General features: G+C 41.8%; 1 long non-coding RNA gene across 2 annotated transcripts in view; it reads right to left on the reverse strand.

Moving 5' to 3' along the window:
* Window positions 1-23730, reverse strand: part of LOC112953628 — a 41812-nt gene that overhangs the window by 8575 nt on the left and 9507 nt on the right. For both annotated transcript variants that reach the window (XR_003250586.1, XR_003250587.1), the window contains exon 2: window positions 771-935. This is a non-coding gene — a long non-coding RNA (uncharacterized LOC112953628). The remainder of the gene's footprint in view (window positions 1-770; window positions 936-23730) is intronic.

A 23730-nucleotide genomic window follows, 5' to 3' on the forward strand; every position in this document is an offset into this window, starting at 1 on the left:
CCTGACTCCATCTCCTGTTCTTCACCTAGCACTTAGTTCTGCTGTGCTTCCAATCCTGAAACCGAGCCTGAGCTCAAGACCTGAATGGACGAAACTCAAGTCTCCTTCACTCCCGCCTGTGGCTGACACAGATTAAAGTAACATAACTATGCAGCTACTGGTTAATTAATGCACCTTCAGCACGTAGAGATCAGGAAAAGTGAGCCAATACCACAGCCAAATTCTCAGACCAGTACGACTTCCTTGAGGAAAAGTCCTAATTTCTTCTTTTAAATATTAGACACCTAATAAAGTGTAATTTTTGGAGAAGTGGAGCATCTTGTCAAATAAAACAAAAATCTCAATTTCTTCAGGTGTCTGAACTTGTTTGTAGGATCTGGCTTGCAATATGCTTCAAATATCTTCTTCCTTCTCAAACAAAAGCAAAAAAGAACAGGGGAGAGTACCTGAAAAAGAACTGTTCATTTCAGAGCTCCTGTAGCTCTCCTGCATGAAGAGGCTACTATATTTTTTAATCACATGAGAACTGTGATGGGAAAACAGTTTTGATTTCAGACTATATCTGAAACTACTAGGACAGAAGAGAGTAAGAAAAGTCCCCTTGGCAGAGCTGCCTGGAAAGAAATAAAGTTTCAAAGAAAACTTTAATCAAAACCATTTAAAAAAAAGATTTCCCTTGCATCTCTTTTTGAGAAGTTTGCAAATAAAAAATATTTTAAAAACTCAAGCATGTTGTTACTATTGCAGCTTATGGTTCAGTGCTATTTTACCTTGGAGAGATCAATTGCCAGGGCCGCAGGACAGGAACACAGGGCCTGATTCTCCCAAGCAGGGAACACACAGGATTCCTGCTGGAGTCAAGTACAGCCGTGGGCACTCCCTCCCTCTCCTGGAACACAGCCCTTCATGCTCAGCCAAAGTTCTCAGTGTTTTGCCTATTTATGCAGGAACAACAAAGAAAAAGGGCTATTCTCAGAGGACAGACTGGTTTTCTTTTTAAAATAAAGGCAAATGATCTTTTTTTAAAATTATTTTATGAGAAAGACGGGCACTTTGCCGAACTCCACAAGAAAGTCACAATTCCCTTGAGTGACAGTTGGCTGAAAAACAACAAGAAAAAAAAAACCTTCATTCTCTGCCTCTGCCCTTAACATTGGGTAGTAAAAATAAGAAAATAAAATCATCCTCTTAGTAAAGCACAAATGAACATATGTACTGTCAACCATCTTACCAGAACAGAGATCATATCATTGCAATTTACTTCCTTTTTTAAAAAAATATAACTAAAGCTATATGACAGTTTTCTGAGGTCCACATATTCCCCAGAACAGCACATAAGCAAGGCACTAGTTGGCCTTAAGTATTCATCCATCCTGCACTATTAGGTATCATTTCAGGAATGACATTAGTAATTCCAGGTGTGTCACACATTAATTGGAAGAGGAAAATTAATGCAAGAGTGCTACATTTTTAGGGTTGTTAATCTTTATCAGGCAGTACATGCTCCTGCAGGGTGGAATAAAACAAAAGATTTGGATTTTAGATTAAGCAGCCAGACAGAATCACTAATAATGGGCTTAATTCCCAATTGGACCAGTGACTGTTGCTTGAAAATATAGTCCCAAAGTAAGAAAAATAAATTCTGATAGTTTAATAAAGTAATCTGGAATATTTTATGAAACGGTTTCAAGATCAATTGGCAAAGATGCTCTGTATTCACGCTCAGCTATTTCAAAGTGCAAACATGCTGCTTCATTTTTCCGGAGGAACACAACATAATGCATTTGCTGTGATTGGGGTGGAGGGAAATAGAAGTTGTCCCTCATTTACTGGGCCGTGTTTCTCCAAAGCTATGAAGAAGCCAAAAGCAAAACTGACTTGCATGAGCTGAAAGCAAACTACTCTCCAACAAAACACCACATACAGAAAGGAGCAGGGAGCTTGACTAACTGTGTTAATAATACCTGGCTTTACATCTTTCTCTTTGCTCCAATCTACAGCCTAGAGATTTGAGGTTTTAGGTTTATTTTTAAAGGATTGCTCTTTCAGGACCATCCAAGATTTCCTTTGCTTCCTGTTCCTCCCAGCTAAAAACTGAGCTATAGATTCATTAGCATCTTTAGGTAGTTCCTTTTTTATTTATAACACATACACAAGATGTTGGAAGTTATGAGAAAAGAAGAAAAAAGTGCTGAACATATTTTGAATTGTCCTGAAAAGCTGATATTTCCTCTCAATGAGGCATTTGCAAACTCTGAATAGGGCCCTTGCCAGCGAGCAGGAGGCCTCCTGCAGCCAGCGCCCGCAGCGCGTCGCTGAGGTCACACGAGGAAGGCAGCAGATTCCTCATCATCGTCATTTTTTTATTACCATAACTGCACTTTCTTTAGGGCCTCAAAATTTAACTAATCTTGAGGTCTAAAAAAAGTATACACCAGTAAAAAAGAAAACTGAAAAAACTATCTTCATAGAAATTCTATAGATTCATTCTTACCAAAAAAATCACTCCAAAATCTTAAGTATCCTAAAGCCAAACTGTTCCAAAGTAGAAGTCCAACTCTAGGCCAAGGTTTTATTTCAACAGCATTCTAATTCTCAAGAATTTTTGCAAAAATAAGATTTTTCACTTTCAGACACCTCTTGCCATCTATCACTAGCAGATTGGTGAAGAGTCTACTCTTCTGTCTGAGACAGAGACTACTCACTCTGAAAGACCAAGTGCCTAAATCCAAGTACGCACGGATGGGACTAGCTGATCCCCATGTGTGGTACAGTTTTAACATAACCAGCCATTCACTTCAACTGGTGGAGAACAATCAGTAAGCCCAACACGCCACCTTCTCAAGACAGTCCCACCACTTAATGGCTTGTGCTCTACGTACAGACAAGAGCTATTATTGGAACTTGGAGAAGAGGCGACAGGGTTTGTATCTTGCAAACGGATCTTAAGCTTTTGCCTAAGCCCTTGCTTGGAGCACTGGTGATTTTCAATGATTAATTATCTCAACTTGCAATGATTTCTACATTACAGCCCTTGCTAGGTAGCTAGGGAGCAAACAGCCAGCGTGTGCTGCACATGGAGGGAGAGATGCTGCAAGTGACAAGTCACCCCTTATCCTTGAGGGCTCTTGCACAACAAGCACCGGTGTTTCCAGCAGCAACGCAGGCAATGCTGCAATGGCCATCACACTGGGTACAACCTTAGGGAAGCTGCAATTTCATCATGCAAACACTTGCAGAACTTGATTTCCAAAGGAGTTGAGGTGGAAGTCAACTGACATTCACTTAATTTGCCTGGTCACGAACTTTTCTGCTATATCTTATTGAGAGAGATGCTAATTTAGTAGGCTCAGGGATCACTGCTTCAGAGGCTTGTTAGCACTTAAAACTACAGTTGCGTTCAACATTTCTGTTGTATCTGAAAAAGTCACAGTGTGGGCTTGCCGACAAGGGCCATGCTGGATTTAAATTGATTTTTCAGACAGATGGAGCTTCTCAGCTAATTTATATCTCCTGCTTGGGGGCCTTCACGCAGTTGCCGGCTCCGGACGTGCTCCGTTCGAGGCTGTGCAAGCGCAGCGCAGCTGGGGGACGATGTTGCCTCCCGGTCCGCGCTCTGCTGGGAGCTGTTTCACACTCTGAGCACCTCAAGCTCTCTACTTTGCTTGTGGGCTGTTCAGTACATTAAGCCCACCTGCTAGGGGCTGCAGAAAAGCCAAGGAGTCATAGAGATTAATTGGATAAGCTGCAGGAAGTTAAGCCCCTCTTAGTCAACTCCCACCCTCAGACAGATTTTTTTCCTCCCTGCTTCCATCCCATTTCTCCCTTAAGTCCTACAAATCCTGACCCATAAATTGTGATCACGGCTTCACCCGTTTGCTCCTGGGGAGGTTGGTTCACTCTGGCTTTATAATCTAGTCCAAAGAGCCAAGTTAACATCCTGGTTTTACACAGGGAGATTCCAACAGATCTAATTTTTTGGGAGTTTCAGGTACAGGTTTTTCTTTTCAAGTTTAACCTTCAGGACAGAGGGTGGAGAGATGTGTATGGATCCTTTCAAAAGTAAAACATGCCACATCTATCCGCTCACTTAAATTGTTTGCTACAAAAATACAGAAAAAGCCAGGTTTACATGACAGTTGTGTTATAATTGCAGAGTAGCTGCTGGAGGTAAATGTCAGCATTTCCATGAAGAGCCCGGAGGAAGTGCTGACGTGAAATTAGCTGACTTGGGCTCCCAGAGCCAGCTGGTTTCCCTCAGTCTGCAGTGTCAGTGGTCTCAGCAAGTGCAGAGTGACCAAATGGATTTAACAATTTCCTTGGAAAATCCTTTTCTTTCCCAGTCTGAGAAGGGCTCCAAGGCCAGAGCCTATAGGAAGCACACACTGACAGTGGTCCCACTGCCCAACCATCCAAGTACAGCTTCATAGGAGGACTTAAGCACCCAGAAATAGCACATCAAGCTGTTTGACAAGTCCTGACTTTGCACTTCAAATATCATCAATATTTGGCAGCCAACTTCACGATTTAATTAACAATCTCTTACTTTAAAAGCAGATATATTCTTTTAATGAAAGAACAGTCCTGCTGCTTTGAAGAATTCAGAGCAAGATGGAGCTGGCACCTAATGATAATGCTAAGAAGCTTCATTGCACCTTCTTGGCAAAGCTGTTCAAAAGCCTCGTTTCACTGCACTCTGATCACTGCACCTCATGCTGCTTTCATGCTGTAATACACATTTTGCTTTTTTGATGATGCAATGAAGAAGTTGATGTAAATATGTAAAAGGTGATGACTTTAGAAACCAGACTTTTAGAAGACGGGGAGCTCTATGATCACTTTGTAGGGAACTGTTTGAAAAGTCTTTAAACTATATCACAGCACACTTTGAGAACAGAATCTAAGGCATATAAAGGGTCAAAGATCATGATTTCAAAGTTTTAAACATGTAAAACATGTTTGTGAGAGATTGTGCTGCAATACTGTATTTTTCTTTAAACTCTCATTTAATTTATCCTTAAAAGGTATTTAAAAAAAAAATCCTTACTCTATTCATCATCATCTCCAGCATGGCAGGAGCCTTGAAACAGCTCACAGGTTTTGGATATAATAAAATAAATTCTGAAATGCAAAGCGAAACAGTAGCTACCATCAGAGAAATAAAACAAGTTTGTACTTGAGACACCCACCTTAGGAAATGCTGGTAGTAGAGACGTGCTTACTGCTTTCTAACACTGGTCTACCAATGTGGACGGAAATTCATTAGAGAGACTTTTTTTTTTTTTAGCCAATCCAATTGCCACAGGTTTCTCCCAGAATCAATATAGTAGATGGCCCAGCTTCCCCAGCTAGATGAGAACATTGAGACATGCGTCAAAGCACGCGAATCTCCAGCCCTCTTTATTCTAAGCATTTGATTTCCTTTACTAGCTGCCACTAACTTCTTCCTCAAAGTCCAGAAACTGCTTATGAGCTTTGAATGAACTGAAACTAAACCGAAGTGGCTTAAATCCACATCACATCTCCACAAAACCTTGCTACCATCAATAGAGCTGTTCACAACAGCCTGGCGAGGTCTTTTCCCGCGCTCCCTTTGGGATACACGAAGAGTAACGGTGTGAAATCAAGCTAAGCTAAACCCCACTCGGGACCCAGCGGCGATCGGCCGCTTCCCACCCCGAGCAGGAGCTGCCACAGACGCCAGTGCGTGCGAGCCTCAGGGAGCTCTGGATTCCTCCTGCCCCTGGAAGGGGTCACAGACCATGGGTTTGTGCTGAGAGCAATTCCCATTGACAAAAAAGGCTCATTTTACTCCACTGCCATTGGCATAGCCAGGATGAGTGAAAGGGCCTCTCCCTTTCACTTGGCTGATGCTACGCTAATACAGAAAGGGAAATGCTCTCTCGTGCATCCTCACAAATCCAGAGATTCTGAAGGAAAAGATTCAGAGGAGAGTCAAGAAAAGGGTGAATTGACACCCTGTTCATGCAGCTGGAAACTTGAAATAAGCTGATTCTCATTTTCACCAGTGAGAGATTCTCAGTTATAGCAGTACCAGGATTGCCTAAAAGATAATTCCATGATAGGAGAGTTTAATTTCCAGCTTTTACTAATAAACCTGATAATTTGCTGTATTTCCTCTCCCCTGAGTATTTACTTTATAGCTCAATAATGTCAGGTCACAGGTCAGTCACTAGTGCTCTGCAGAACATTCACCATGAGACCACTAATTAAATTAAACAATTTACGGACTCTTGCTTCCCAGTTCCCAACCTGAGCACAAAGGCAAAACAAAGAGAAGGAAATTAACTTCAGAACAAATGCTCCATAATTAAACTTTCCTTTTCATAAACATGAAGAACATTCACTACCCCACATTAAGCAGGCAGCCTGTGCCCTTCACGCACACCACCCCCAACCATTAAAGTTTAATGTTAATGCAATGCTAGCAGTTCTCATACACAAGAACTCTGATCTCGACTCCAAGAAGCATCTTTTCCAGCATGATCCCCTCCTGCGGGCATTCAGGAAACCTCGTATCTGCTTTTACACTTGACCAATTGAGGAGAGCAGGAACGAAAAATAAATAAATAAATAAATAAGTTCAGGTTCAGCCGAGGGGGAGGTAAATGCACACAATTATTTTCAAGCATTAACTCAAATTAAGAGCCAGCCTGAATCAACTCCATTGATTTACATCGCTTACATTCTGCAAACAGTTTTGTAAGTGGGGAGATGAAGTTACTTACAGAAAAGGTACTGAGTCTCCAAATCAGGAATGTATCCCTCCAGCCTGCAAAGTGAAATGCAGGGAGGCTCCCTGCAGTCTCAGAAGGCATCAACGCTGAGCCCTGGAGGGACTGCAGAGCTCCTCCGGTCAGGTGAGGGCTGCACTGCCGCCTACTTCGTCACCCACGTCACCATAGGCTTGAAGCTAGAGCAAAGCCACCAAACACCTTCTCCAGCAGGACCAGTCCATTACCATGTTCCCCCTTTGTAACCTCCCAAGCCAACAGGAGCAGCTACACATCGAGCTCATTTATTTAGTTTTGGTTTTGAATGGATCTAGAAGGTAAACTAAGAACAGGCGTATTTTTGTACACAGTCTGAACCTTAGAATCAGGGATCAAAACAAGAGAATACAGTGTTTTGGTTGTTATTTTTTGTTATAAAAGATATTAGGAGGATGTTCCCTCTCTTAGGGGAAGAGTTGGAACACCATAGCACGTTTCCATTCAAAAAAGTTGGAACAAACACTGAAACACTTCCAGTTTCGGTGGCTTGAGGTTCTTGCTCAAGAATAAACTAAGTAATTCAACAAAACTTGACATAAAATGTACTCATCTCGATAACTCACAGCTTCAGTTTTTCTTCCCTGCTCAATCCATTTGCACCTGTGCAAAATGCAAGCAGATGCCCCCCACCATTGGGCACAAGAAAATGATCATGAATCAGTACAGTCATCAGCCCTGCTGCTGCACTTCATCTTTAGCACAACTACAGCTCCTAACAGAATTCTGCATAAGGCTCAGCTGAAAAATAGTGTTAATAAAGACTTTTTCTCCTCCCAAACGCAGGTAGGAATTCAGAGTCAGCTGTTTTAAAATTTATGAAAAGACGCGGTAATTTAAATGTGAGATGGGAGCAATTTTATTCCCATTTCAACTAATGCTAATGTTCACATTTTAGTTATTAAAATTAATTTGCTTCAATTATATGAAAACTGGTGGAATTGCGGGCCATGGTGTTGATGAATAACAACAGCAAGCTCTAATTGTGATGCCTGAGACTGGCACCAGCTGGAAGCAGGAAGCACAAACACAGCCATAAAGTCACCAACACAAAAATTGTCCCTTCCATAAAAGGAAGCAGAATATGCACCAAATAGTGACCCAAAAAGAAACTCCCTTCTCATTTTAGGTAGATTGTGTCCTTCGAAGCTGATCTCACATCCATGAGCTTACTGAAGCCTGTCCAACAATAAAACTCCACCTCCTGCTACATTCTCTGGTCTTCACCTTAAGACACAGAGCTTATCAAATTCTAGTCTGCACTTCTTCTACTAAGGCAAAGCCAAAAAGTCTGGTTTCCACCTGTCACTCAAGGACAAACATCTTCAGCCCTTGCAAGGCTGCAGAGATGTAACTACCCAGCAAAATACACGGGGAGGCCTACAGAGCAACTGATGGCTCAAGTGGATCTACTTAGGCTAAGGCTGGGAAGGAGACCATAAAGCTAATGAGGGTAAAATTCTTCAATATTGCAATCAATTACAAACTGCCTTGTACTTATCCTAAGTGACTGCTTCTCTCCAAGCTGATTGAAAGCCCTTTATCTTCTAGATTTTCCTTCTTTCTTTTCTAATACTTTTATTAAATAATTAGAAAGCCTTCAATAAAACACAGAAAGGAAAGAAGCTGGTAAATACCCGAGCATCCAGGCAAACCTTTACAAGCATTTTCTAACCTGCAACCAAACCCTCCTCAGGGATACAGAGATCCTTTCCAGTTACAATGCACAAAAACTGAATACACAGGCAGGATGTGCCAAAGGCTTAACAGTCCTGAGAAGAAACCTTATTTTGTGAGAGCCTGAGGCACACTGCGCAAGGAGGAAAATATTATGGGTGAAGTACTCAGCTCACCTGGACTTTTCCTCTTACTCTTTTTTGAGCATGCCCACCTAGAGAAATCACGTTCGTGTTGCACAGAAGCAGCCCCCTAGCACTCTGCTGATAAAATGCTCACAGATTTCATTAAAATACTCACAATGTAGCTGCTGGACGGGTTTTACGTGACTCGGAACATCTCAGCCTCAGTCTCAAGCTGCTACACCAAAGGCAGGGCCATGGTAAATGCATCTTCATGCCCCACATCCATCCAGACAGAGCAGTAAATTCTTGGCCTTCCCACACTCCAGGTCACAGCAGTTCATTAATCAGCGTGACCCTCCATCACTTACTTGGTGTCATGTGCAGAATAAAACTCAGGGTCTTGGGATTCAAAGGCAGGAACATTTACTTTGTGCAACTGAAGAGATTCCCAATTTGGGGAGAGACAAAACCAAATGCTGACAGCTCAATTCACTCAGTTACTTGCACAGCCTTAAAGCATGCACAGGACTTAAACACACAAGCTGTGCCATCAAACTTCTAATTCCAAGACAAACAAAACAGGGGACAACCCAGTGAGTTGCCAGCAACTTGCTCTTGCCTGTTTTCATATGCCTGTATACAAGCACAGCCTTTGGACAACGTAAGTTCAGAAAAGCAGTACCAGAGCTTAGCATTCATCAACTGAATGACAATATTTTAATTTAAAACAGTATTTAAATATGTAGGTTGTTCCTAAGCAACATCAGTCCCATTAGTCCCCGAAGCTGAGGAAAGATCTGCTAGAACGTAAGTGTTCCCTTTGAAACGACTGGGTTTTTGCACTAGGGTTATCAGACATGATAAATTATTCCAGCCCTTAAGTCCACATTTACCTATGCATTTTTTGCTGCCCTTTACTTATTCACGGCAGAAGAGCTCTATTTAGGGTTATGCTATTATACTATGAACTAATCCAGGCCTTTGCTAGCATTTTCATTTATTTCCAGCATGGGCTCCAGACCTCTTTGACGGTATGAAATGGTCAAAAGACATGGGGTCAAAGGAGTTTTCCAAAAAGCTAATACTTATCACATGCTAGACTGCATATGAAACTCAATTGCTATCACCCTTCCACCCTATTTTTATCTTCTACCTTGGAGAGGACAAGACAGTCGATAATACTGTGGGGAATTCAGCACACAATAGGCAGGCCTTTTTCAAGCAAGGAACCTGCTAATGAAAGCATTGTAGAATGATCTGTACATTTTAATGGACCTTGAACAAAGATTTTAGCCTTAAAAAAAAAAAGAAAACACCACAGGAATTTTTATTAGTATATTACTCCAGACTTGTTTTGAATACTTGGGGGTCACCTTCTTTACTGGAGCCAGGAGAGTGGCAGAGAGGGCAAAGTGGAGTGGAATGAATAAATAAGGAAAAATTACACCATAACTTTCAAGGACAGGAGCAACAAAAATAGTTTTTTTCCTAGTTTTTAAGCTTTTTAAAAACTTGTCAACACCTCATGCACTATTATGCATGGAAAACATCTGTCATACTTTGAGACTGGCATTTCATTTATCTTTTATACAAGATTACAGTTTGTTGTCAACCATAAACAGCCTTGGTAATTCAAGCTCTAAATTAAGTTTGCCTAAGGGTACCAAATAAGAGCTAATGACAACTTAATTACAGATGTCATTAAACATTTAACCTTATTGCATAAAGTAAAGCCTCTCCCAAGTTCTTTTGTTCAGCTGGTAGCAGCGAGTGAGAACCAACTCCAACCCTGGAACATAAAACTTAATATAGCCTATGCAAAAAAGGGATTTGTGCAAAGAAAATCAAGCTATATCATTGACACAGTTTACCAATGAGCGTATAACTTGGCTTTATTTCAACTGGAAATAATCACAATGTTAATCACAAGAAATAATAATCACAGAAATTCTGCTCTGATCAGCAGATCTAAAACTCTCAAAAAGAGAAGACCTTCTGCGACCACCAAAACCAATTCCGGAAGCCCCCAGCAGGTAAGATTTAGAACCACAGGATGCCATGTGCCAGGACTTAAAAATTCCCTCAACAAAAATGAAATATTAAAACAGGCAACTGGGTTTCAAGAGCGGTTGGGCTTGGTGGGCGCTGGGGATCAGAGCGGGAGGGCCCTAGAAGGCCGTTGGGCCTTTCAACACCAAAGCGGATCCCCCTGCCCAGCTGTCGCCATGGCAACTGCACCTTTGTGGATGGCCCCTTTTTAACCCTCATGAATAAAAGGGCATCGGAACAACCTACTTAAGATTTGCAATCTGGCTTGAAGTGAGCAAGTGACTTAACTGCCAGGTATGTTTTACAAAATAGTAGAGAAGTTCCTCTTACTTTTTAAGGCATCAATAAATGCAGAAGCTTTACTCCCCCAAATACTGAAACTGCATTTTCTGCAGCACAGCCATGGTGAGAACCTAAAAATCCAAGGCAGTAATAGGGGATTACCTGCAACTTTTGTTGGGTTTAGGAAGTCATATTTGCAGCCACCTGAAAAACTGCATTTGCCTAAAAATTAAATTCTATTCCATAAAATTGGCATTTTCAACACAAATTGTATAGCAGATATCAACTGCACCGGGGTGAACTGTACATCCCTTGCCATATATACGTACAGCTCGTAGCCAGCCACACCAGGTCGCACCAGGAGCTCACTGCAGCAGCACTGTGTCCCACTGAGGACAGTAAAGTGCAGCTGTTATTTTTATATTATGTTATTTTTACATGATAGCAATTAAAAGCACACCCAGGAACATATAAATATATGTTTTGTTTTCCTACTGATTTAAACTCCAGGTATTTTCCTCAACTCGCCCATTTTAAATGTATGAATTTTAGTTAGGTTTTCCATTATGTGAAAGCACCAACAGGGAGCTTGATTCTTGTCCTATGCCATTTTGATTCCAGGATGGCTCAACTGAGTTTGATAGTTCTATCATTAATTTACATTAGTACAAATCGAAGTATAATCAAGCCTGAAAGACTGATACGAACAAATATGATGTGCAGCTGTGTTTAAGATAATGTTTTCTGAATTGCAGAAGACATTATGATGGTACAGGGTAAACAGGCTCTCTCACTCTGCCTATGTTAATATGTTTATATGATTATACTATACATTTAGAGATCTAGAATATTGTAATGGAACAGAATAAAATGCACAGTCATGAAAGGAGTCAAAACTTAAAAATACAGTTATAAGTAATGCCATTTAAAATATAATATTTGCTGTGGGGAAGATAATAATCCAAGTCATAACACTGATTTCAAGCCACAAATGATGTGCACCCCAAATATCATTTAACAGAAGCAAAAACATCTCCAAGGCTACATAATGTAAACTCAACACTGAGAAGTACATTTCACTGCTTATTTTTAGGTATGTTTTCAGAGATTTTAATAAATTCAGGTCAAATGCTGAAAGTTTCTGAGCATATTTGACAAAATGTTCTTCAGCCACTGGCACACGCAGCTGAAAAGGGTAGTAGATTCCTTACAGGCGGAAGACTTTAAATAAGCTTAGAGTTAGCAACCCCTGGTGTTACACACAGCTACAGAGGTGGATGGACTCGCTCTCCTTTGCAGAGCCAGGATGGCAGAGGGTAATATTACAATGGCTTCTTTTTCGGTTTAAGTTGGTTTTAAATTAAACACTACTTCCTCACTGCATATATGCAAACACAGTCAGGCAGAACAAGCCAATCCACACTGTGTGCAGCACAGGCCAGCAGATCTGCCATTACATCTGTAGCTCCCTTTAGTGACTCGCCCACCACATTCCTAACTCTCTGGGGACCAGAAGGGTGAGGGCTCTAAACCCAAACCTGCTGCACCAAGAAGAGCAGGAACACACGTGCAGCACAGACCAGAGCCGGGATTTTTCTGCCACACCAACATCAGCAATGCTTGCAGCCATCCAACAGAACTTGGTCTTGACACGGATGGGGACTGCCTGACTTGACTGCACTGCTGTCAGCAATGCTGCATTTAACACCCATTTAAAATCAGGCAGGGATCTGCCCTCAGGTGTCCCCTAGCAAGCCTTGGTAGAGTAGCAGCTCACTGAAGAGGCTGTTATTTCCCATCATAACATATAAATTCATCAACATAAAAGGCCATAACGGAAAGCCATCAAACACAATGTGGGCTGTGGTACACGTCAGTGTTGCAGTAATTCTGCCAAGATTATTTATTTTATTACATGCATATTACCAGCAGCCAAGTTTGTCTCAGGCAATCATTTGAGGGACGGGGGTTTATCCAACAAAAACAAAACCATATTTAACACAGGTGTCTCATCACCCCTAAGGAAGTGCGATTAGCAACATCACCTTTCTGGTCCCAGAAGTTATACCACTGTTAAACCACCATCACAATGTGGCAGCCTCTCATTTCAGACCACTTTGAAGCACAGCAGCCTTTGGCCTGCACTGCAGGATCAGCAACTGTCAGGGCCTGTGCTCCTCTTGCAGCTCTTCAACACTTCACACACACACACACACACACACGCACACTCTCTCTATTAGAACATTTCTAAAATGAAGCCAAATTTATTTTTCCAAATGAATTAGCCTGGAAAAAAATTTCCATTAAAAATAATTGAAGATGCCACATAGAATTATTTAAAACTTCACTTCCTTTCCAATTATAGTTGGCACATAAGGCTTTGCCTTATAATGACGTCTGCAGACAACACTAAAAACCTTCATTTTCATCAAGTTTCACCTGGATGTAGCTGGGGCCTAACAGAACTCACCAGCATTACCAATGACACCGCAGATATCCTGGGGGCAGCCGAGGATGCCTCGAAGCCCCCCCAGGGCTCTCCATGCGGAGCTGCTGGAAAAGCCCATGCTCCCTTCAGGCTGGAGCAACCCGGTCGCCCCCCAGCCCCTGCACGTTCATCTCTCTTGGTCCTGGCAACTTTGCATATTAATTTATGGCACTGAATGTACAGAGCGCTGGGGTGTGCAAAGGTTAGCTCCAAAAATGAAATAATGAAAACATTTTCAGCCATACCTGTCACTTTTTAAACTTGCATTGAACCATCCAGAGTTCTTGCTTATACTATTGATTATTCTGTTAAGTTCTATGACAACTTACTTTTTCAGATGTCTTAGCCATGAAATAGTTTAACACTCCAACTGCTCCTCACACCCTGGTTTCACCAAGTCTGCTTTCCAATCCTGCAAGTCTACCTTTCCAATCCTCAGGTAAACCCTCACGTAAAATGTCATCCCCCATTCTTTATTTGTTTTTAAGTGTGTTTTAATTAAACACTGAGGCGTGGAAAATGTCAAAGCTACCTCTTCAGAGATCCTTGTACGCACTTGTGACTAAACTCACAACTATCTACTTAGTTAAAACGGGACCAACAGCATCAGCACCTGCTGATGTCACTTATGTTTCCTCTACACAAAATACAGAATTACAGCTTGGGTACAAACATGCTCAAATTCTAGTCCTGTAACATTTTGCTTTAATTCTATAATTAACTCTAAAACACTATGAAATTCTTGACAACTTGAGCTCTACTCCAATAAATCCATTGAAGTTACCTGTATGAATAGCAGGGGTATTAATAGTGATTAGCTGCTGATTGTTTTGCCTATCATGTTCATTTTGTTAACATGCAAAACATGGGCTTTATTAAAGGATGTTTCTGAGCCTCGAACTTCAGTCAGTAAGTCAATATATTGTATTTTCCTAGGATCAAGAGGTCTGTGAATAGCACCACACAATTCCTGTGCAAGCAAACAAAGTGTAAATAAGCTACTAAAGCAGACTATCAATACAAGATATGAAAAAGTCCTATATTATCTCCAGGTTTTATATTCTTTGCTTCACTAGAATCCTAATCAACAAGGCAGCTGATCAACAACTCCATTCAATTCACCCTAGTACCACCCTCTTACTATTACGCTTCCCCACAAATAAAGCAAACAGACTTGGATGCAGATCAGACAGAAGAAATTGTGTTCAAAAGCACAACTTTGATACTTCCTAAAGCATTGTAGGAACATTAATTCATTTCTGAGTATCCCACAGCTGAGCTCTGCTCATACATAGCAAGCGCAGTGCTGTGCATGCAGTAAAATCAGCACTGCCCATTCCAACAAGAACAATTGTAATTAAAAAGGCATTAAAAGCAATCATCATCCTGTTCAGGATTAAATCCTCATGTTAAGGCTGCAAGTTAAATAGAAAAAGGCTTCCCACCTGCAAAAATTACAGTACTACTTGTGCCCTGACTCACTTGAGTGATCTCATTTAGTACAAGTTGGTTGCGAATACCTTGAAATCCCTTCTCCCTGGGTACTTTCTCTAGCTAGAGCATCGCTCCGTGCTGGAAAGGCAGATGCCACCACATCCCAGCCCTACACACGGCCTTCCATGTTCTTCTATAAGCTATGTCAACATAGTCTTGCAACTGGCACACAGGAGCACCTATCCTTCCACCTGATGGAAAGGAGAAAGGCAGCTGGCATTTTCACTGGGGAAATAAGATAAGGTCAAAATAAACATGAATAATTGAATTTATGGCAAGCCAGACTGGCCAGTGTGAAGGGTCTTTCTTGGCCTTATGATCTATAAATTTTCTCATGCCGGGGTGCGGTTTCCTCTGGCCCACGTTCAAGTTCGCTTTGTAAGAGGGTTTTATGGTGCCAGTGATAACACTGATAAATGGATAAGGTGCACAGGATAAGATCTGAGGCATCTTTATTCGCAAAAGTCAACAAGCTTTGAGGTTATAGCATGAAAAGCCAGAAACTATCCAAGATGCATAGTAATTCTCTACTCACTTTCCTCTTCAAACACAGAAATAGTGTCAGAGACCCCAAAGCTGGCAGCATTTCCTCAGTCTGACTGAGCACAGGTGCCTTCAGGAGCCCTCTCCACAGTGAGGGCTCTGCAGAAGCTCCTGTCCTGTTCTCCAGCCTGGCCTCCATTCCTGAGATTATCTCAGGAGATTTTCAACTGGGTAGAAGCAGCTGGAGAGAAAGAGCAGCCACCACTCTGAAAGCAGCCCCTCGTGGTACTGTTAGAGCAAATGGGTTTAGGATCTTCTACTAAAGCCAGTGCCTCTGAAAGACTGCTCAGATCCTAGTTTATCTAACAGATCCATGGTGGATGCAAGACGGGATGGAGAAGGAAGACATTTAGTGAATTATAGGCAGCTGACAAAATATGATATCATCCTTACTTCTAACTGAGCTTTATCATTTGCTATCTATGGGGAGGACTCTAACCTTCAGAGCACATTAGCGAGACCAATGAAGATTCTGTAAACATCACTGAAAAGAAAATGGTCTCCCCAGCAAACATCCATTCTAATACAATCATATTTCAATGCAAAAAGAGAGGGATGAAACAGAGGAATGCCCATGTTCAATACATTTACAATTTTAAGTTTTCAAGAACCCAGCATAAAAGGATGTAGCTCCACAAAGAACTTGAGCAGCAGGGAACTGGCTGATGTGGAAAACCTTTCATCATTGCATAGCCAGGGGTCATTAACACTGAGGCCTCAGGCTAGGGCATTAATTTCTCTTGCTGTCTAAAAGTGAAGATGTACAAAATAAGCTTTGCATTGCATATCTGAACAATGTTCATATCTGCTTTTTTTTTTATTCTCCCCCCTCCCCCCCCATTTTTTTTTTTCCTTCAAACAGACAACTTGTTCCAAGCTGTTGGCCTGTGTCCTGCACTCAGAGAGGCTGCCTGGCTCTAAGGCACAATTGGATTTGTTGTTGCTGTTAGAAATAACTGAGCTAGGAATTTACTCACCAGAAGCATAAAATGTGCTCTTCCTAGCCCATACCCTGCTACAAAAGCACGCGTGGTACCCCTGGAGGCTCTAACCACCCCTCTGGCCAGCAATGCCTCCAGCTCTGTGCTCTTCATACCACTGCTGCTCATCACGGAACTGTGCAAACTGCTACATAAACACACTGCCGCTTTTGTTCCTGTATGATTGAAAACAGATTGAAAATAGAGCAACCATCCTAACTACAAAATTTCACTGTTCTCCTAGAAGATTTACTTTTTAAACTAACTTTCAAAATTTATTTCCTCCCACAGTCCACTGTTCCTACTTCTTCCTACCTATATTCCCCTGAGATTTTGGACGGGCAGGATTCAAAGCTGTCGGTTCAATGTCTGATATTTTACAAATCCTAAAAGATAGCCAAGCTTTCCAGATGCCCCTGAAAAAGGAGGATTACCAGCATTGCACTTGATTCCTCGGAAGTTTAAGGTATTAGATTTTAAAACTGCAATATCATTAGGTATAGAAGAGCTAATTTTTTAAGGTTTTTAGCAGTTATTGAATATCTTCACCTCCTTCTCAGGAATACAAGCTTGAGCTCATTACTTGTGCTGCTTATTCAAAGCCAATTGAGGCTTAAGAGGTCAGGTGATAAGGAATTTACTGAGGTCCCTACCCTGACATCAGAGCGGGCGCTGCCCGAGCAAGGGCTGCTGGAAAGGCCCCTCTGTGCACTGTAGTACAGCATGAAACAAATTGAATATACTATTGATGGGAAGAACCTAATTTACATTCTAAAGTGTAAATCTAAGCATTTAATGAGCGTAATTGAGCTAATGGGAGGTGGCTGGGAAGAACATGGGAATAATCAGAGACTCATTTAAAAATAGCTGCCAGCAGCACTGTGAAGAAAACAATGGTTTTCTGCTAGGATACATAACTGATACAGGAGAAAAAAAGGGGATGAAAACCAATGATGAGGTGATGTGATGTCCAGCAACCCCACTTGAGCAGTATTTTTTCCTCATGTGCTAGTCTAACTTTCCTTGAAGTCCTTCCTTCTGAAGATGCCAGTGAAGTGAACTAAAACAGAAAGGTTAGAGGTTTTTTTTTTTTTTTTTTTTTAATTAAGAGAACTGGAGCAGGAACAGTGTCCCATAGGCTTTGTCTCACTGTTTGTCAGCAGGACTAAAGACACAGTCCTCCTTCTTGATTCACCAGACTTCAAAGAAATCACATGATCTCTCTAGTGTCTGCCTCCACGTTAAATTACAACAAATTAGATGTATTCAAAGCTAAATCCACCAACTTTGACGGGCTGTGACATGAAGCCTTGAATAGAAAGAGCAGCAAATGGAAAGAGCAACCTCATCAGCCTCTGGATAAGAAATCCAGACAGAAACCGGTACTAGAACCAGGCCTCCCTATGTGAGCGTCAGCTCCAGCCTGTGCCTGGCTGACACGCAGGAGCGCGAGTCACAGCCGGACAGTCACCAGCCCTCCAGGAGGCTGGGCACCCACAGGGCTCGGGCACCCGCCGCCTGGGAGGGGAAACTCCCCCGTGGCACCACTGCAGGACCCCAAACTTTTCTCACTGCTCCAAAGCGGCCTCTTTGAACAAATACATTTTCAAACATAATGAATGGTTCACCCACTGGGTTCACATCCATTGCAGCACTGAAGATGGAGTGGTTCATGGCCATGACTAATGGTAACCGAGTTCAGCTAACGCTTCGAGGCCCATTTGTTCTTCCAATACCTCTTTCCTTTAAAGAGACCAAAAAGCAGCGGAAGTTTCCAGCCGCACACTCCCCAGTGCATCTTTGCTGCTTGATTTTCCCCACTGTTCCCACACACCTGCGGGTGCCATGTTGCTGCCGTAGGTGCTGTCCGAGTAGCAGCCCCTGCCACGCTCAGGACACACACAAGGCTTTAACTTCACACCGCAAAGCTCCGCGGTGAGCAATACCCAGGCCCGCTCCCTTTTAAACCCTATTGCACTGAACAGTTCCCTTGTAACCTGATTCATAACATCAAGGTTTTTGGTCCGAGCCCTTCACAGGCTACACAGGACTTCGACCTCCGTGTCCCCATCCTTTGTTTTCTCCAAGTTACAGCAAGCGGCTGCGGTGGGGGTAGGAAGCAGCTCAGGGAAGGTGGTGATATCGCTCTACACGTCAGGGCTCTGCCACGAGTCAGAGCTTCGTGAAAAATGTCTTTATTCTAATTTCGTGTCTGTTTGCACAGATAAGCTTGGCCACTCTGCGTCTTCTGTACAGTACCGGCGCTGCTACACTGAGAAACACGCAGTATCAGCTTGGCACAAAATCCACGACCAGTTTCTCATTTTCTTCTTTCCTTTTCCTCACATATAATAACTAAATAAGATATTGTAGAGGAAAGAGAAAAAACACTTTGTCAAATGCAATAGGAAATTAGGGAAACAGCTTTACATTTCAATTATGTTAACACGTCATTAGGATGGCTTAACAAACCTCTCTCCCTTGCAACTTCAGGAGATGATTTAAACGATCCCCTTCCAAGAGCACCACGTCAGAAAGCCCCACAGCCAGGTACCCCAGTGCAGCTACCTGTGTTAAGCAACTGAAACAAGTGACGAACGCAAATCAGCCAAGCTATAAATCTATTGCTGTGTTAAGGGATTTCCTATTAAAAATTAAGAGGCTCGTTTATCTCTCTTGCAGTATGACTAACTGGGATTCTTTAATCTACGTAATTAACATACCAGTATAAATCTACCTTTTCTGCCAGTTAGCTTCACTCACGAACCCTGTAAAACACCATAATGATTAAGAAGTTCTGGAATTACAGTCAATTCAAATTGAATTTTATGGAGTTACAGAACAATGAGGGGATTTTATTTTTTTTAAGAATTCCAAATGTGCAAACATTATTAAAAACAGCAGATGTGCAGCTATTTTATGCAACATATAAAACATTCTGCCTTTGACAAGATTAATGTGAGGGCTGAGACTTCCGTGCAGGCAAGACCTGAAAGCCTTGCCATAAACATGTCAGATGCACTGCAGACACAACCCTACACCTGAAACATCCTGTCTGGAGGGAGGAGAGAACCAAGCCCAGGATCCTCAGCCGCAGCCACTGCAGTTTTTAATAAGCAGGGAAAAATGGCAGCTGTCCCCTACAGTGCTTCAAATATCTCTGGATTGTGCCCCAAACTTTTCAAATCCCTTGGCCTTTCTCCATGGTATCAAAAGCCACATTACTACGCTTTTACCCATTTCACGGCTCATCAAAAGACATGGAGAAGCTCATCAAGTCAATTAGGACAATGCAGCTCGCTGACTGTAGGAAGCAACAGATCGTGCAGAGCAGACTACAGTGGATAAAATACAGCGGCCTCTATGGGCACTGGGACACCTGCCTAGTTCATCCTCAGCTGAAGAAAGAGCAGGGGTCAGTGCAGCAAAGCCCTAGGCAGCCACCCACACCTCAGTACTCACATGCAAAAGCCAAAGGACTGGCCTAGAGGGAACTCCAGAGGAGCAGGGATGACAGTCCCGCTCCACAAACATCTTCACAGCTTGGAGGTGCTTCTATTAAACCTCATCTTCAAACTTCGCAGTCTGAAGTTCTCAAGGAGAAACTAGAAGTTGCTTCATGTGCAGTTCAGCTTTGACTCAGACTCTATTCTTGAAAGCTACATTATGCAAACTACTTCATAGAGCTCCATAATCCCCTTAATGCAGCCCACACTGGTTTAAAAATTAAAAACCACTATTGTTTCCATTATCCTTTTAATTGGATATGGCATGACTAATATATAGTATAAAAGTCAACTATTTAATCGCACAATCATCCTGTTTCACATTTTATCCACGCCAGGTATTTCTAAATTCAGATGTTACGTTGTCAATTATCATACACCATATAGCTACAACTTACAGGCGCACATTATCTCCGAATCAATAAAATATTGAAGCATTATTGAAATGTACAGTAGAAATGCACTGTATAAATAATTTCATGCCGGACACTGGGTGCTCTAAATGGTTAGTGTCAAATTGTTGTGATTTACACAGCTCTGTTTGCTAGACAGGCCACGAGGAGTACTAGCCCCAATAACAAGGCTTATTGCATTGGGGTCAGCTGCAGCACAGCTGGGAAACCAGCTTTAGAAAAAGAAAATCCTTTATTTTGCTTCTCTGCAAAAGGATAAGGGGAGACAAGTCCATAGCAAAGGCATCTACTCAGCAGCATATGAGGTAAAGCCTGCACTAAATTAAGCATTGTACACCATTCTAGAAGAAAAAATCATCATTTTCTATAGCAATTTGTCTTTCTTCAAGGGAAATTCTTTATAGATGAAGCAATTCTCTACCTAATATTAATTACACTCTTTCTGTAAAGACACTAACACATTTTTTGCATGCAACAATCCCTTGAATAAATCAATTACTTGGTTAGAGAAAGAACCACACATATATTGTGGTCAATGATACAAAAAAAATCCCAGATTAAGATCCTTTTGTGGAAGCGTTTTTGCCAATTTTGTTTTGATGAATTTTCTAAGATCTTTTTGTGGAAGTGTTTTTGCCATTTGTGTTTTGATGAATTTTCTGGTTTTGGAAAGAAAAAAAGTCTCCAAACACGTATCAGGCTTTAAGCTGCTGAAGAGTTGTGTTTTGACATTCAGTGACATGGATTTCTTCATTCAGATTTCAAAATTGTAGAGTGTTTTTAATCTCTGTTCTAAATGCAAAAGGGCAATATCCCAGGAAAATATTTTGATTAACAAAGTGCCCAAGTTTTTCGATTCGGCTCACAAATCACTCAAAGGTTTGAACCTTACATCTCTGCTCTGAGAAAAGGTTCCAGAAAGCTTGGATGTTCATTAGGCAGAAAAGCTTCCACTGCTCCTTCTAGTCCCAACTTGTCTTCACATTTCCCCTTTAAAGAGCAACTTGAAATTTTTCTTTATAGTGAAATATTCATTGCTTGTAATTTATGCAAAGGTAGCTTAAAATGCTTCAAAGTTATAAAATATGGTAAAGTCCTGGAAAGAATATTAAACCCACAGAGAACTCATTTAACTCCTTTCTCTGGGAGCCCAACCTATGAAACATCTGACACACTCTAGGATTTAATAAGAGAGTGCTAAGTTTCAGGTAATTGAATACAGTTGGTAAGAGAAAGGTAGTATTTTTCATAATCAAGTAAAAATACATTACATACAATTTAAATTGTAAAGCCATTACAGAAAGTAGTAGTTACTAATGTCTATATAACAGAGTTATAGGAAATCACTAGTAATTGAGCTGTAAAATTCCAGCGTAGTCAGATTAAGTCAGTTTTCTCCTAAATTAAACAGCTGCCACCTAAAAGACATAAGAAACCACCTCAGATGTGTAGAACGAAGTATAAACCTAGACAAAACAGGAGAAGGAAAATCAAAACACACCGAGACTGCTGCCAGATGAGAAAAAAATACAATTTCTAATAGAGTTAGAAGATCCCCAGGGGATCAGAACCACCATTTCATTGGTAAAATCAACAATGCTCAGGCAGCACCAAATCAAAACAATAGAAAACACTCCAGAACAATGAACCCCCTTCTAAACAAGGGCAGCATTAAGGTTGCAGTTGCACGTGGCTCATTTCTGAAAGGTCTCGTGAAGCGGCAGTTCTTGCCTCACCCGTAAGAGGCTGTAGTTAAGATCTGGCAAGAGGTCCTGCAGGAGCTACCAAGCTTGTGGCACTTTTTGTGATGTACTTCAACTGTAAGTTACAGGCTTGTCCCAAGATCTACTACATGAAACCTAAGGCCTGTGTTGGACAGGAGGTCAGACATGACGACTGCAGCAGTCGCTTTGGTCATTAACACCCATGAGTAGGGGGAAGAGGGTGAAAGCTAGTGAGTTGAATTGAACATTTACACATTTACTCTAACATGAACACATAGGGCTGCCTCTTCTCACACCTCTGCAGAGCAGGACCAGCTCTTTGCAGCCCACATTGCCCCAAGCAGAAGTGCTCACAGAGGGGAGCTGCACACAGGTCCTGCTTTGGGGTGGCCTCCGGCAGACCCAGACACTAAGGTTCCCGTTCTGCCTTCAATCCTGGTGCTGCAGCCGTAGGTGACCCTAGAACGGCCCAGGCCAGGCACTCAAGCTCTGCAGCCACATCCCAATGCACAGAAGCTCCAACCAAGCAGTTTTCCAAGCCAGCTCTGCCCTACTTTCAAGAGGCTGAAGCAAGAAAAGGGAAGTTCTGTGGATGTCGGGATTCACTTACTTCATATGCTCAGCCTTACGCACTCCCTGCACAGGGGAACTCCCTGTTCCCTCTCAACTGCTTTCACCATCTCTCTTCAAAGGGAACTGAAATAATTGAACTTCTGAGCTTCAGCACAGATCAGCTGCTGAAAAACCCCGCGCAACATCATGCTCAGCATAAAGGCAAAGGAGTGTCCCCAGGGGACAAAAGGCCCTTGCAGCCCACAAGGCCGCCTCTGCTGTCAGGGGTTCCCATGCTGAGGACAAGGGGAGAAACTGAGGGAACAGGGTAACAGTTCAGAGAGGGAATAAAAACCCTCCAAAGTCTGAAACAAATCAGCATCAGCACAACCAAGGTATGAAAAGAGCACAAAATTCTCTCTTCTTTTTCCTTCCTTTCAAAGGGGGCAGGAACCAGCCTTTGATAACCTTAAGTTCCTTTAGATACAGCTTGCGTGTGCTCATTTGGTTTATGGGTATGGATTTTTTTAAGGTTGCACTGTGTTTTCCAGCAACACTAAATCCAAATAAGTATTCATAAAGACTTCTCTTTCCCCAGGATTATTCTTTCACATGCCTGCAAGGTCTCTACCACAATCATCTCACCTTAATTACCATCTTCCGTACAGTGCTACCACATGGTGCTTTTTTAAAAGCTGCACATATCATCCTTCCCATAAGAAAGATCAAATCAGTACAAGATCACCCATTCCAGATTGCAGCTGGCTAAAAGAAGTTGCTGAAAAGAAAGTTTTCCCCACTATGAGTTTTAGAAGTTTAGCAAATTTTTAGCTTAATGCTAGACAAAGATCAAGCTTCAAATTCAGATGTTGTTTATGCGCTTGGCAGATACTGTTTTTGTTTCGTTGAGAACAATTTAAAGTATATTTATTTATTTTTACTGCTTACTCCATAGAAGTCTGTGCTGAAATGAATAATTGAACTGTTTTCAATAAGATTTAATGCAGGGAGAATAGCATAGAACACCACAAACAGTTACAGAAAAACAGACACAAACATCCTTCGAGCTTGGTAAACAAGCCCTGATGTTGAGTTTGGCTCAGCAA

Source organism: Nothoprocta perdicaria, unplaced genomic scaffold (assembly GCF_003342845.1).
Source record: "Nothoprocta perdicaria isolate Ctin4 unplaced genomic scaffold, notPer1 scaffold_46, whole genome shotgun sequence".
In the NCBI taxonomy this organism is placed as follows: Eukaryota; Metazoa; Chordata; class Aves; order Tinamiformes; family Tinamidae; genus Nothoprocta; species Nothoprocta perdicaria.